The following is a 12500-nucleotide window of genomic DNA, read 5'->3' on the forward strand; positions in this document are numbered from 1 at the left end:
TGATATATGATGGAATTCAAAGGAGTAAGCTGTACATACTTTATCATTCATAGCTTCTGAACAGTGAGTTAATTTAGCTAAGTCTCTAATGACCGTATATGTTTCCTTATCAGGGGAAATCAATACGTGTCCTGTCGAACTGGATATTACTGGTCTTGAGTTATTCGTCATGAAAGTTGAGGATAGTGATATTTTGTATGCTTGCCAGTCGTCAGAAGAATCAAAGGGAATTGCAATATTGATCCTGTAATTTTCAACGCTTACCAATATTAAACTATAATAAAATTCTAACTAATGGGAGTTTAACAGAGGAACATTTTCTTCCGTCCGTTCTCCAAAATTAACGTTAGGTCTTTAATTGGCAAAAGATTTGGTGATTAAACACCCTTAGTTGCTAACATAATATCTTCCACATAAACTTTTGATTTCTCAATAAAATTTGAAATTTTAGTATGGATATGATCTATTTTTGAATTATAATACATTAATGTTGCCAGCAAGTTTTGTACTTCCATAATCTGACTGATATTACTTGAATGTTCGTTCACCAAACTCATTATTTAATTAATTGATGTTAATTGATTCCTTAGTTCTGATAAAACTAGTTCGTTTTCATGTTCTAAAAACTCCATTTCCTTATTTTGTTTACTGATTTTAATCGATTTGAAATTCCTAAACCTAAACTTGCAATAGATCCAAAGATGTTTACTGCAGCAAAAACAAACGGGTTACGTCTTTCAAGGTTATTGTGTCGCACAGTCCACATCAATAGGTCACGAGCCAGAGCTTCTTCCTCGTCAGTTTTATTTTGCAAGTTGTATGATAGCATTTCTGCAACGCTTAGTGTTGGTGAAAGCGAACTCTCTGTATTAAAATGAAAATGTTGTCTATGCATTTCATTTAATGAAGCAGTGAACCTTGACCTCTACATACTTTCTATACAAGGCTTTGGATATATATATATATATATATATATATATATATATATATATATATATATATATATATATATATATATATATATATATATATATATATATATATATATATATATATATGTGTGTGTGTGTGTGTGTGTGTGTGTGTGTGCGTGTGTGCGTGTGTGTGCATATATACATATACATATACATATATATATATATATATATATATATATATATATATATATATATATATGTGTGTGTGTGTGTGTGTGTGTGTTTGCATATATATATTTATATATATATAGATAGATAGATAGATAGATAGATAGATAGATAAGTGTGTGTATGTGCGTGTGTGCGTGTATATGTGTGCACATATACTGTGCATTATCTTAAGTTATCGGTAGCAGTCACAAAGCCTTTAAGTGTTCGATATGTGTTGAGATAATGCAGATTTTAAGAGATTTATGACAGCTATTTTTTTCGAGGAGAGGATTCTGAATTTCTCGTCGCTCAATGCATCTAAAGGGGAAGGACAGCGTTTGCTGGAATTGGGAGAGCAAAGATATATTATCTGGGTTTTTCAAGTAAAAAAAAGGTTATTCAATGGAAGAAAAAACATACGAATGCCTAAGATTGATAATGGAGTGAGTAAAAGGAAAAGTGACACCAGTGTTTGTCTTAATAAAGGGAGAGTTCCTAGCATTAGAAACGAGTGAAGAAGGAAAGAAAATTCCGTTAATGTAAGTCCGTACTTTCTTCAGCAGTATTGAGAACTTCGAAAGAGTAGCCTAGCTGGCCTGTGTTAATAAAAAAAAAAAAAGAAAAGAAAAAAAAAAATATTGTAGAACAAGAGATGGAATCGATGATTTTTTTTTTTCTTTTTTTAGAAGAGCTGAATTGCAGGAGATTTTATAGAAATGTGTTCGTAAAAGTGGCTCTGTTGTACATATTGTAGGTACCGGAGAGTAAAATTCATTTTCATGCTAGCAAAGATTACGAAAAAAAAAAAAAAAAAAAAAGACAATGAGAACGTTTACTAGTTCATGAGTTTATACATACTGTAGGAGCTGAGGGAGCAAGTTAAAGTATGAAATATGGAGAAGAAACCTGGCTGAGGGGTAAAACAAGATATCAGGAATAGGATTCTGGATTTTTATTTGTGAATATAACGGGGATTTGTGACTTGAAAAAAAAAAAGTATAAAGAAAATATAGGAACAATTATATGCTGGCTATGGTTAAAGCGCAGAAGGAAGGGCAACAAATAACGGTCGAAAATTCTTTGATCTGGTCTTAGGATCATCAGGGAGTGTTTAAGTGATTGATGAATGTAATAATAATACTAAAATTAGTCATTATCATAAAAAATAAGTAATAATAATAATAATAATAATAATAATAATAATAATAATAATAATAATAATAATAATAAGAATAAGAATAATAATAATAATAATAATAATAATTAGCATAACAATGGAGGTAATTACAATAATAGTAATGACAATATAATCCAATGCAGCATTTACCCTTTACAAATAAAACTTGTGAAAACTGATTGCAGATTAACATTAAAGAAAGAAATTCACCATAATTTGCGTATCATTTGAACCTTAAAAGATAAAAGTGATCGAAAGATAATAAAAAAAAAAAGGAACGAAATCATACATTAGTGATCAGATATTCCTGGTAAGATATATATTTTCATTCAAACTTACATATATAAAGACATCATCAATGCCTATACAAAATCTATAAATATGATTATTAAAGATTCAAAGTACAAAAGACTAAAAGCATATTTTCGGTTCCACAATAGCGTATGCATAGAACTAAAAGTAAAAGATTTGCATATGCACCATCGGAAACCTATTGGTGGTAGAATCAAATGCTTAGTCATTCTTCTTTTTGACGTTGATAAAGGATTTTAAATCAAATCTGACTGGTTTAGAAAACTATAATTGCGTATGAGTCATCTCATAATAATATATTAACTTGAAATTATGTTTTGATTATTCTTTTTGTGATTCAGCCAAAAAGAAAAAAAAATGTATAATCAGGAATATAATACCGCATTTCAAATCCTCATTAGCATATTCGCGATTTACTTCATTAAAGATCCCTACAAACCATTTTTTTATTGTTCTTTCCATTTTGCACATCTCGATTATCGCTTAAATATAATAATAATGTGCAGTCTGAATAGCTAGAATAATCACAGTAATTAATGCTTCACTTGAATGCAAAGATATTAGGTTATTTACCTTGATGTCCCCCTTTGGAGTACTCTGGCTTTATATTGATAAAAGTTATGGATTTGTCTTCTGCATGTTCGGCACAAATGTTTCTGAGGGCATTTAAGGCAAAATCTGAGGATACGACGAGTGCAAGGTCTTATTAGTCATATGAGAAATTATTCTCCGCGGAATTACGTATATAACCTGCAACCCCACAATTGCTTAGGCCAAGATTTGTATTATAAATTTACAATACAATGATGGAGAATTAGAAAAGGATAATCACAACTAGCATGATAAAAGGGAAGAGTAGGTGCAGGCACACACGAGGGTGAGTAGGGGTTTCTATGAGTCAAGTTGGAGGGTGAAGGAATTCAAGTATCCAAGACTAATGAAGAATATATGAGTAAAAATAACAGGAAGAATAGAAAGATGTTTTTACAGCAAAGACAGATATTAACGATTAAATGAATCTCTGCATAAACATCCTACTCAAGATATGAAGTCAAGCGCAAATACAAACTATAGGCAATGAAGTGGATATTTCAGATATTTCCTTAATATCAATGATAGAGGAGTGGCAAAGCTAACATGAGCAGGGATTATCAAGTTCAATCTAATACAGAGAAAGGTTTAGGAAGATATTTTTGAAAGTTGAAAACGGTAATAAGGATGCTAACAGTGTGTGATTTTATTTCTTTTAATAGTTTATCTTGTACTGATATAGGCCCTTTTCTTTTCCACTAAAGACCAATTTCAGCAATACGTGGTTTGGACATAATCATCAACCTAACATTCATATAATGATATTGGTATGACCACTAAGCTTTCTTCAAAATATTGTCTAACATGTGAACGTGTAGTTTTATTCTTTCCTCTTGCTTACTGTATGAAGAATATCATAATGTAATTTACAGGAAACCTATCTTTTATGTATCTATTACCTATTCCCGCAAAGATCGCCCCTATGTGTTATTTATATGTTTATGTAGCAATACTTATAATATAAACACTGTTTTTATTACTGTAATTAAATATTTTATATTGTAACTATTATTGCTTCTCTTGACTTGCTAGAATATGTGAAAGTAATATGTTGTTAGAGCAGTAAAAAAAACCTTTATGATGCAGGTGAAGCATGTGATAGCAGGAGAGTACCAAGTTTACTGTGAATGGGAGTTTTACTCTTTGATGTCTTTTATCCACAAAGTGATTTAACATCTGTACGGGAGGATGTGGAAAATCATTAAAATAGCAGCATACCTAAGCACACGAATTTCGGAAAAGCAAATGGTTTGTGAACTGGATATGGAGTGAATGATAATTGTAGATGATCATTTCTGATTATGGAAAGAGATGAGAAGATGGAGAATTTGTAAAAAAAAAAAAAAAAAAAAAAAGGAAAGTGTGAATAAGTTGAGAATATATGTGAGTAAGAAGGTAATAAAGTGAATGGAATGTAGTGAGATGAAATAATGGCCCGTGGTATGGGTGTTGAAGAAAGATACTAAAATGACAGTTGGGAATTTTCAGTCTTGCTTTTTAGCAAAATGCTATGCACACCTCCAAAAACTGTGAAAACTGATACCTTGCAGTTGGACAATTAAGTCTAAAGTTAGGTCAATTGTCTATGGCTGTGGTAGATAACTGCAAGGACACACTATCGTAAAAACACCTCTGCATAATTATTAACAATTCCAGATGCTATTAGAAATTTGAATGCTGCCAGGGCGTGATGTGTATCATGATAAACAGAGGAGGGGTACTGCAGAGTTCACGCCTGCAGCCAGAGAAGGTAGTGATAGAACTGAAGATCAGAGCAGGTAACTGGAATGTTGGTACATTAACTGAAATATTGGAGGAGATAAGGGATATGTTGGAGAAGATTAGGATAGACATCCTATGTGTACAAGAGACAAGATGGAAAGGAAATGGAACTACAGTAATAGGAAATGTGTACCGTATAAGCTCTATTACTGTAAATTACAATAAAGAAAAAAATATAGTGTTGGTACTAATATGTAATAACTGGAAGGGGAAAGTTGTAGAAGTACAGTAAAAACAATAAATGATAGGTCTTTAAAGATTTCAATGATAATAGGGGATCAGATATTATTTCTAATTTCAGCACATGCCCACCAGCTGGATTGCTAAGATGAAGAAAACGAATAACTTAAACAAGAGTTTGAGGCTGGTATTAGAAGGCATGAATTGCCCAATGGAGAAGAGACAGAATGAAATTGAGGAGGTACATGGAGGCAAAGGATTGGAACTAGAAATGAATATGAGGAATATATATATATATATATATATATATATATATATATATATATATATATATATATATATATATATATATGCATGTGTATACAATATATATTATAATTAGCATGTATGAACATCGCGATTCAAAAGTTTGATAATCACCTGATAAACTATGAGAGTGGAGGAGTGGAAAACCAAATATATTACATCCTGTTTAGACAAGTTGACTAAAATAGTTCGATGAACTGTAAAGTGATTTGGGGGTAGCATTTGCTAGAAAACATATAATGGCATTGGTGGATTCTAAAACAAGAGATACAAACTTCTCAGAAGAGAAAGAGGAACTCTATAATTAAGGTTTGGGATTTCAAAGGAGAAAGGGATTAGTAATTTATGAAAATTGCGTAAGAGAGACAACTGGAAAGGTTCAACTTAGAGAGTGGTAACAAAGTGGAAAATATCTTGGTGGGTATGAACGAAATATGTTTAGGGGAAACAGGGAAATAATGTTAAGAACCAGTGGATAGTGTATATCGAAAGGAGAAAAGTAATGATGGGACAGAGAGGTGCAAGAGTCGGTTCAAAGAAAATGGTGCGCATTGAAGATCTGGAAAGGTGGGCATGAACAGACAAAGAAAAGTAATGACGGGACAGATAGGTGTAAGAGTAAGTTCAAGGAAAGTTGTGGGCATTTAAGAACTGGAGAGGAGGACATGCACAGATATGCAGAGGAATAGTGCAGATAAGAAGAAATAAAGAATTAGGAGGAAAGTAGGAATAGCTTTTGGAGGAGAGGTAAAGAATTAAATAAATAGATATGAACAGGGGAAGGAGAGAAGGATATCTATAAGATTTCAAACTTGAGTAAAATTCAGAGATAGGATTTGTGTCAACTGGGACCATTAAAGATGAACAAGAAAGATAGCGATAAAGTCATTAAAAGATTGAGTGAATATTAGAACAACTATTGAATTCTGAAAATGAGAGATAGGAGCAGGGAGAAGCACAAATGTTGGAGGAGCCGGTGATGGGGGTAAAGAATGCAAAAGTAAAGAATGTATCGAGAAATGGTAGTAGACAAAGTTAATCAGACTTTCAAATTGAAATGGTCAAGGTACTAGCCACAGAAGGGGGAAGAATGGATGCTAGATTTATTAAGAGTAATATGGGAAGAGGAAATAATGTAAAAAGGCTGTGTGGAGAGTCTTAGTGTATCTATATCTAGGCTGAAATGTAACGTAATTGAATGTGGTAACTGCAAATGAATTGAATTAACAGAGAATGGTTTCAAAGTTTTGAGATGGTACTACAAGAGAGACAGAGAAATTGTAAAGATTGAGAAAGACCATTATAGATTCATGAGGAGGAGAAGGACTGTGGATGCCATATGTACAGTGGGGCAGTAACAGGAAAAGAGGCAAGAGGGAAACCAAAAGTTCTGCGCTCTTGTAGATCTAGAGAAGATATATAATAGAATACCAAGAGAAAATAAGTTTTTTTGCTTGAAGATGAGGAAAGTACTGCAAAATATTGGTTAGAATGGTTGAGATGATGCACAAAAGAACAAGGCCAAAAGTAATAACAGCTGTGAGGAAACAGAAATCTTTTAAGTTAGTGTTCAATTGCCGATTTTAATGTGTGGTGGTCGTGGATGGGTTAAGTGAAGAGATCAGAAATGAAGAGTTATGAGAATTTCCATATGCACGTGATTTGGTGTTTACTGCTGAAAATAAGTAAGACTTACAAAGAAAGATTGTAGAGTGGCAAGACACCTTAGAGATATGACTTGAAAATAAACAACAATAACGGTAGCTATGGTGAGCAGTATGAAAGGAAAAAGACAGGATAACCATGCGTGCAATTAAAAGCTTGGTTATAAAACAGGTGGAGCAATTTAGATAATTGGTATCTACTAAGATTAAGAGAGAGGGTGTGAGGGTGATGTTGAAAATAAGCTTAGGGAAGTGGACGGTGGTTGCAGGAGAGGTATATTATAAGAAAATGCCAATCAATATTAAAATAAAATTCTAATGCACAGTAGTAATAAGACCGTTGTTAATGTATGGATTATAAACTTGGCTCTAAGATGGAAAGAAGAAGCAAAATTTTTAAATAAAAGGGCAGGGGGTGGGTGGATAAGAATGCTGAGCTAGATTATGAAAATGTCCCTGCTTGAAAGAATGTAAAATCATGAAATAAGAAGAATGTCAGGCATAGTAAAGTGGTGATAAGAGTTTCACGCCTGAGATGGTGTGGGCACGTGCTGAGCATGGATGGTGGGGAGGGAGTGAGGAAAACTTAGGAGGAACCTGTTAGCGGAAGAATATTGAGAATTGGGCAAAACATTAGATGGCTATATGAGGTGAAGGATGATATGGAGAGAAGAGTTTTATTGGAAGAGGATATATTTTCTAGAAGGCATTGGAGAGGGCACATCAGGCAACCAACCCTTCAATGTAGGGATAATAGTAGGAAATAAGAATTTTGAGATATAATTATAATTATTTGTCTGGATGATGGAAGATACAAATTGCTAATTCGTATAATTATATGGATGGTAGGAAACAGAGAAGATTGATGAGTTACATGATAAGATTTTAAAGATGCTAGCAGAATATGCAAAAAAAAATTAAGGTAAGAGACTTGATTGGAGCAATGTTTCAGAATACTTTTCAACAAAGGAGTGGATTTAACTTGGGACTCATCAAACTCACCCAACTATATTCTCTCATTTAAAAAGGGAGAAAAGACTACAGTATTTTGGTTTTAGCCGCAAGTTTTAAAGTTAGGTTGCTAATTACACATCCTTTTGATTGAATGCAGCAGATATTTTGCGTTGAACTAGAGCCACCCGACTATGTATTTTTTAAAACATTATAGAGAAAATGACTGTTGTTAATAGTAACAAAAATGAAATGTGTTACATATTTAACATTTGACAAATGGCTCTCATGAATTTTCCAGATCAACTTTTTTTTTTCAGTATGAAGACGAGTATAGAGGAGAGTATCAATAGGAATAAATTTTGACGATAAGATTTCGGTAAGAATCCCTGGACGTAAACGATAAATCCACTTTTACTGTGTCTTACTTTGGTTAACAATTATTTGATTAAAATGCTTCAGTTCACACAACATGCATATATATATATATATATATATATATATATATATATATATATATATATATATATATATATATATATATATATATATATATATATATATATATATATATATACTAAATTATGTCATATATTTTTGATACGTAAATGTCTGAATTCTCTTAATGACCTCGGGATCAGAGCCCCAGGCGAAATCACACAAAGACAAAAGAGTCTGACCGGCCGTGAATCGAGCCCTGGTCTGGGAAACTTGGCCATGAAGAAAGATAAAAGTCGATGACAATTATTCTGTACTTATACTTGTCGAATTCAGGTATAAGTGTGTGATTTCACCTGGGGCTCTGGCCCTGAGATCTTTAAGAGAATCCATACAAAAATTTATCAAAAATATATGGCTTATTTGAATATGAAAAACACATCTGTGTGTGCAAAATTTATCATTAATCGAATGCCAAGTCACAAACATACCATTTAGCTACGATGGTGAAGATGGGTTGATTCCAATTCTAAGTACTATTACCATCACTGAGGAAAGAAAAGGTTACCAAAGCACCATAATCTGTGGCTGTTAAAATTAACGGTCCCAGCCCATGACTTGCTTGAGTTTATTAATAAAGATTTTCTAGTGTTTCATTTAAGGTCACTCACAGGCAGCTGCCTGTTCATATATGGCCATCGTTTCTTTGCTTCTAACGTCAACCCTCGTGCCTGCCACTCACCCTCCTAGTTTGTATTGGCGTTACCGGGTCTAGCATCACTCTTTGCTCGTGGGACATGCCCGATAGTGTGAACAAGCCTTAGTGGGAGAAACTTAATGACATTTCTTATCAAATGAAGGAAACCCGGTTGGTGAGGAGACAGCAAGCTATTTCAAAGACAATTCCAAAACAGAAAGGAAATATTCTAATATAAGGGAACATTGTATTAAATATAAAATTTCAATATCGTTGCCAAGCGACCTCTTGGCCACTTACTGTCATTAAGAGCTAAACTAAACCCATCTTTCCAATATGACCCGAATATGGTCACCATACTCCAAAAATGGTGTGCTAAATATATAAATTCATAACTGTTATGGAATACTTATCTATTAGATATCATGTTTCCTCTCTTAACAACGAGTCTCCACCATTGTATTTCTTATAACATGAGTTGTCGTTCTCCTTTGCTTGAAACTACATATAATATCACTCAATATCTGGAGTTGTTGGAGTAAAGGATCTTTCATCTTTGAAGAGCTTAATGTTTTTTTACCTCTATGATTATTGCCTTTGTATATCACTTTATTTTTCTTATCGTCATTATTGGTGTTTTATCATATATAGATAGTATATGTAGTAGGTTGGCGAGGGCCTCAGCCACTCGTTGATATACTACGGCTAGAGAGTCATGTTTTTTTTTTTTTCTTTTTTGACTGGTCAGAAAGTACTACATTGGATCTTCTCTGGTTACGATTCATTTCCCTATGCTTACAAACACACGCACAAACACACACACACACACACGCACACTGAATAATCTTGTATATTCTTTGCATATTCTCCTTGTCCTTATACACCTGACAACACAGAATACCAAACAATTCTTCTTTACTCAAGGGGTTACTGCACTGTAATTGTTCAGTGGTCACTTTCCTCTTGATAAGAGTAGAAGAGACTCTTTAGCTATGGTAAGCATCTCTTTTAGGAGAAGGACATTCCAAAATCAAACCATTGTTCTCTAGTCTTGGATAGGGCCATATCCTCTGTACCATGGTCTTCCACTGTCTTGGGTTAGAGTTCTCTTGCTTGAGGGTACACTCGAGCACACTTTCCTCTCTTATTTCTCTTCCTCTTGTTTTGTTCAAGTTTTTATAGTTTATATAGTTTATAATTATTTTACTGTTTTTACTCTTCTTCAAATATTTCTTTTCCTTTTTTCCTTTACTCACTGGACTATTATCCCTGTTGGAGCCCCTGGACTTTTAGCATCCTGCCTTTCCGCCAAGGGTTGTAGCTCAGCAAGTAATAATAATGATAATAATAATAATAATAATAATAATAATAATAATAATAATAATAATAATAATAATAATAATAATAATAATGATAATAAAGATGAATGCTGCTGTACGCTTTAAATTTTCTTACGGCCTCTTTTCATAATAAGTGTATTTCATAGATTTAGAACCCGGATATGGAGTCAGAAATGTTGCTAGGTATCTAACATACAGAATTTTATACTGGCCATAAAATGTTGGTGTTCTTGATGCCAAACTCTACCAGTATATATATATATATATATATATATATATATATATATATATATATATATATATATATATATATATATATATATATATATATATATATATATATACATATATATATATATATATATATATATATATATATATATATATATATATATATATATATATATATATATATATATATATATATAGTATGCGTGTTTATCTTTTTCTATACTTAATGATTAATTATCATACGTGATAAAAGCGCATTTAATGTATTATAGCCACAGCATCTACCTGAAGAGAAAATCTTTCTTAAGAAATAATAGAAAATATGTGAAATGATCTTTTTTCTGGTAATTTCCTGAATCACTTGAGTCATGCTTTGAAACGTATATAAAAAGACAGTAGTCAATTAGTTTACACTGAACATATGAATATGCATATTTTACATTCTTAAATATATAGTCATGAAGTTGAAAATGAAGAAACCATTTCATAATTTTATATTGCCAATTTCACCTGTAAAACGTATTGGTAATTATCAATAACTATGTCTATTCATGATGATTGTCGGTTAAGAACCTTAGTATTACGTCGCATATCTATGGATTGATAGTGTTTATGATAAAAAAGTCCAATAGTGATGTATATTTAAGGAAAAAATAATATTTCGTTACACGTGAGTGTGTATCATGTACAGTAATTGTAAGTCCATTTTAGTTGAATGATTTTAATGTAATATCTTTTTATTTCAATTGTTTATTACATAGTATAAGTGGCCACATGTAATATTTTCAATACGACAATTATTAGAAAAAAACACAAACACACCCATGAAAAAGATGAAAACAAAGTGTACAAATATGAAGCGTACCTTGGTGGAATTGGGGCCTTTGGAGTCTTATCTCAATATTTCATGTCTTTTTAAGAGTTAGAGCATCTTTATTACGTATATCAGATAAAAATATGGTCCATAAAAACTAGGAAAAAAACATCAGATATCGATGTTGTTCCTGCAGATAACAGCTACAACAAAAACCTAATGAAATACAGCGGCCGGCTAACGGCAACTAGGAAAAATGGCTTCAATAAATAAAGTGGGTCTTTGTTCGGTGTATCACAACTCAGACACAGCAAAAAACTATCATATTCATTTTATTACGAAAGCTAAATTAAGGAAAACTTGAGGCTTCCTTCCCTTATCTTATGAAGTCTTCTTAATATGCTTCCAAAATGAGAGAGAGAGAGAGAGAGAGAGAGAGAGAGAGAGAGAGAGAGAGAGAGAGAGAGAGAGAGAGAGAGAGAGAGAGCGAGAGAGAGAGAAAATTGATTTCTCAGGACGTTTCCCGTTTTTTCCTAATTACTTATTCATGCTGAAACAAAAACGGAAATATTCAGTCTCATATTGGTAAATCGCAAGACTTCAAGTTTCACGAATTCACATTTTCCAGATAAAATATCAGCGATATTAACTTTTTTCTAGGTTTTTCTAATGTAATTTTTTTCCGGGGTCACAGATACAGTAAATATCCTCTCAATTTCACTTTTTCTCGTTTCAAATTAATTCATGTAACGGGCACTCAATTTCTAATAATAAGATGGCATAAGCATGTTATATTATCATCATCATCATCATGTACTAGGCCTATTGACGGGAAGGGCCTGGATTAGATTTCCCAGTCGTCTCTATCATGAGCGCTCAAATGAAAACGT

The sequence above is a fragment of the Palaemon carinicauda genome, chromosome 13 (assembly GCF_036898095.1).
Source record: "Palaemon carinicauda isolate YSFRI2023 chromosome 13, ASM3689809v2, whole genome shotgun sequence".
Taxonomy (NCBI): Eukaryota; Metazoa; Arthropoda; class Malacostraca; order Decapoda; family Palaemonidae; genus Palaemon; species Palaemon carinicauda.